The sequence below is a fragment of the Triticum aestivum genome, chromosome 1B (genome assembly GCF_018294505.1).
Source record: "Triticum aestivum cultivar Chinese Spring chromosome 1B, IWGSC CS RefSeq v2.1, whole genome shotgun sequence".
NCBI lineage: Eukaryota > Viridiplantae > Streptophyta > Magnoliopsida > Poales > Poaceae > Triticum > Triticum aestivum.
This window is the reverse complement of record NC_057795.1, coordinates 669,782,768-669,787,577: the sequence shown is the minus strand read 5'-3', so window position 1 is coordinate 669,787,577 and position 4,810 is coordinate 669,782,768.

The following is a 4,810-nucleotide window of genomic DNA, read 5'->3' as shown; positions in this document are numbered from 1 at the left end:
CGCGGCAAGGCCAAGCAGCGGCAAGGAGACAGACCCCCTCGTGGCCTCGATAAGGATGAAGACGAAGACGAAGATGAAGAGATGGACGAGGATGAGACCGACGAGCAGGAGTTTCAGAAAGCAACAGAGGTTCTGTGCGTCGACGGCGGTGCTTCTCTGCATACTTCGCACCGCCAGCTCAAACAGTGGGTGCGGGAAGTTAACGCAGCAGAACCGTCAGTTGAGTCGCGCAAGCCTCTGAAGTGGTCCAGCACGCCCATCATCTTTGATGTTGAGGATCACCCTGATCGCATAACTGCGGTCGGGTGCTTGACGATGTTGGTTTCACCAACTATCCGCAACCTCAAGGTCACAAAGATGCTGGTTGACGGCGGGGCCGGCTTGAATCTGATCTCCTCCGCGGTGCTCAAGAAGCTCCAGATCCCCGACAGCGAGCTCGAAGAGACCGGCACTTTCCAAGGAATCAACCCAGGAAGGAGCAAGCCGAAGGGGAAGATCACACTGCCAGTGACATTTGGCAGCGAGCTGAACTTCAGGATAGAGAAAGTCACCTTTGACGTTGCTGATTTCCCATTGCCCTACAATGGGATACTCGGCCGTCCAGCGCTCGCCAAGTTCATGGCAGCCTCTCACTACGCCTACAACGTGCTCAAGATGCCCGGTCCGATAAGTGTCATTTCTGTCCTTGGCGACAAGAAAGATGCCCTTATCTGTACCGACAAGATTTACCGGGAAGCAGCAGCCGCAGCAGATCGCAAGACACTTGCCGCTGAAGCTTCCGGGGGGGAGAAGAAGACCAAGTCCGGCAAGAGCTCTGATGCCCACTCCGGCAAGCGCACCTCTTCGGAGTGGTGCGCTACCATTGAGGACGCACCATCGAGCTCCACCGGCAAGTGCAAGAAGGCAAAGACAGCTTCACCAAAGACCAAGAAAGTGGCTGCCAAGGAGGACGGCACTGGTGGTACCTTCACCATCAGTGCCACGCTTGACCCTAAATAGGAAAGCGCACTCGTTGCTTTCCTGCGGGCGAATGTCGATGTGTTTGCATGGCAACCGTCTGACATCCCCGGTGTTCCCAGGAAAGTGATTGAGCACCACCTTGCCGTCTGCCCTCACGCGCGGCCCATCAAGCAGAGAGTCAGGAAACAAGCAGTGGAGCGACAAGAATTCATTGCAGAAGAGATCAAGAAATTGGAAGCAGCAGGCCTTGTCCGAGGAGTGCTCCATTCCACGTGGTTAGCCAATCCTGTAGTCGTGCGCAAAGCGAACGGGAAATGGAGGCTTTGTATTAACTTCACTGATGTTAATAAAGCTTGTCCCAAGGATCCATTTCCCTTGCTGCGCATTGACCAGATTGTCGACTCCACGACCGGATGTGATTTGCTTTCATTTCTTGATGCATACTCAGGATATCATCAGATCTTCATGGCAGAAGAGGATGAAGAGAAGACCGCATTCATTACTCCATGTGGCACGTACTGCTTTGTACGGATGCCTTTCGGACTAAAGAATGCTGGTTCAACATTCGCAAGAGTAGCCAGCCATGCTTTTGAGCCACAATTGCACAGAAATGTAGAGGCTTACATGGATGACATAGTGGTCAAGAGCAAGGACAGAGCAACTTTGATCCAAGATTTGGACGAGACCTTTGCAAATCTGCGCAAGATCAATCTCAAGTTGAACCCCGAGAAGTGCGTATTTGGAGTTCCTTCCGGCAAGCTTCTCGGGTTCTTTGTATCCCAGCGGGGGATTGAAGCCAATCCCGACAAGATCAAGGCCATTGAGCAGATCGAAGCACCGAAGCGCGTCAAGGATGTGCGAAGGCTTGCCGGCTGCGTTGCTGCTCTCAGTAGGTTCATCTCTAAGTCTGCCGACCGCGCCCTGCCGTTTTTCAAAATTTTGAAAAAGGCAGGTCCAATGAAGTGGACTCCGGAAGCGGAGGCTGCGCTGCAAGACTTGAAGAGATACCTGTCCTCCACTCCAATACTTGTCGCACCTAAGCCACAAGAGAAGTTGCTGCTGTATCTAGCGGCAACCAATCAAGTGGTTAGTGCTGCGTTAGTGGTGGAAAGGGAGGCGGATGATGAGCCAGCGACCACGGCGAGCGAATCCAGCGACAAGCGTGGGGCTTCCCCGACGAGCTCTGGTCCCGACAAGGATGGATCTGTGCAGCCACAGGAAGAGAAACAGAAGAAGATGGTGCAGCGCCCAGTTTATTTTGTCAGTTCCCTTCTACAAGGGGCTAGATCAAGATACTCTGGTGTGCAGAAGTTGCTTTTCGGCCTTCTCATGGCCTCGAGGAAGCTGCGCCATTACTTTCAAGCACATGAGATCACAGTTGTCACTCGCTTTCCGTTGAAGAGGATATTGCAGAACCCAGAAGCAACAGGCAGGATCGTCGAGTGGGCACTGGAATTGTCAAGCTTTGGCCTCAAGTTTGAGAGTACTTCAACTATCCAGAGCCGAGCATTGGCAGAATTTATAGCAGAATGGACGCCAACACCTGATGAAGAAACTCCAGAGACGAGCATCCCCGTCAAGGAAGCAAGCAAATAATGGATCATGTACTTTGATGGTGCCTTTTCGCTGCAAGGCGCCGGTGCGGGCGTGTTACTTGTCGCACCCACCGGAGAGCACCTCAAGTACGTGGTCCAGATGCACTTTCCCAAGGAGAAAGCCACGAACAATACTGCAGAGTATGAAGGCTTGCTTGCCGGACTCAAGATCGCTGCAGACCTTGAGATCAAGAAGCTCATTGTCAGGGGTGACTCGCAACTTGTCGTCCGCCAAGTAAACAAAGATTATCAGAGTCCGTTGATGGAGGCTTACATTGACGAAGTGAGAAAGTTGGAAGAGCATTTTGACGGCCTGCAGATGGAACACGTTCCGAGAGCTCAGAACGACATTGCAGACGGCCTGTCAAAGTGCGCCGCATTCAAGTTGCCTGTGGAACCAGGGATTTTTGTGCTCAAGCTGACCCAACCATCTGTAACACCATCAACTGGACAACACAAGAAGAGGAAGTTGATTTCTGGTGACTATTTTCCAGCAGAGCTCCCCGAAGCCGCCGTTAAGAAAGTCCCCAAGATCAACACCAAGAGTGCTGAGGGGCAGTCTGCTCCGACAAGCCCTAGGGTTTGTTCCGTTGAAGCAGACACTCCCGACAAGTTTTGCTCCGGCAAGCTTGCCGGGGAACATCAAGCTCCGGCCGAACCGCAAGTTCTTGCCGTGGAAGCAGATGTTCCCGCAGCAGCATTTGCGCCTTTAGTCCTTGTTGTCGAGCCACAAGCTCCAGCATGGGCACAACAGATTGTCCATTTCCTTCAAACAGGAGAACTCCTCGAAGAGCAAGAAGAAGCGGAGAGAGTAGCCCGGCAATCAAGTATGTACCAGTTTGTCGATGACATACTGTACAGAAGAAGATTCAACGGAGTGAAATTGAAGTGCATTTCCCGGGAAGATGGACAGGAGCTGTTGGCGGAGATACATGGAGGCATATGTGGTCACCACATTGGCGCAAGAGCACTCACCGGCAAAGCCTTCCGGCAAGGTTTCTTTTGGCCAACAGCCCTCCAGGATGCAACTGCACAAGTAACCAAGTGTGAATCGTGCCAGTTCCACTCCAAGCAGATACATCAACCAGCTCAAGCTCTCCAGACGATCCCTTTATCCTGGCCGTTTTCGGTCTGGGGGCTCGATATCCTCGGCCCCTTTCCCCGAGCTGTCGGGGGCTTTGAGTACTTGTACGTGGCAATCGACAAGTTCACAAAGTGGCCGGAAGTGGAAGCAGTGAGGAAGGTGACAGCACAGTCAGCAGTCAAGTTCTTCATGTCGATTGTCTGCCGTTTCGGAGTCCCTAACAGGATCATCACCGACAATGGCACACAATTCACGAGCCGCACCTTCATGCAGTACGTCCAAGATCTTGGCGCCAAGATCTGCTTCGCTTCTGTTGCTCACCCGAGAAGCAACGGTCAAGCGGAGAGGGCAAACGCTGAAGTGCTGCGCGGGCTCAAGACCAGAACTTTTGACAGGCTCCACAAGTGCGGAAAAAATTGGATCGAGGAGCTGCCAGTGGTTCTTTGGTCGACCAGGACGACGCCAAATCGAGCCACTGGCCAGACACCTTTTGCTCTAGTCTATGGAGCAGAGGCAGTTCTCCCCACGGAACTCGTATGCGGATCGCCTCGAGTGCTCGCTTATGATGAGCTTGAGCAAGAGCAGCTGCGACAAGATGACGCGCTGCTCCTTGAGGAAGATCGTCTTCAGGCTGCTGTACGAGCTGCTCGCTACCAGCAAGCTTTGCGTCGCTACCATAGCCGCAAAGTTAATGCCAGAAGCTTCGAGGAAGGCGACCTTGTTCTTCGGCGCGTTCAATCCGCCAAGAATTCCAACAAGTTGACGCCGAAGTGGGAAGGCCCTTATCGGGTGAAGCGAGTCACTAGGCCTGGCGCTGTCCGCCTTGAGACCGAAGATGGCTTTCCTGTGAGCAACTCCTGGAACATTGAGCATCTTCGTAAGTTTTACCCATAAGGCGCGGTTGCCGGAACCTGCTGTCCCGGCAACCACCTTTTGTACAAGCCTTGCCGCTGTTGCATGTAACCCTTTGTACAAAGCCGGGCGCAGATCCCGTGCATAAATAAAGAACATATGCTCTGCACATGTTGTCAAATTTCATGCCTTTTTCTTTTTGCATGTATTATCTGACACTTTATGCAGCACTCACCCCCGGTAAGAAATAACGAGCCTTAAGGCTCCATATCTTTATTTTCTCTTCTTTCTTTTTCTCAAAAAGAAGGTTCCTTCGCCC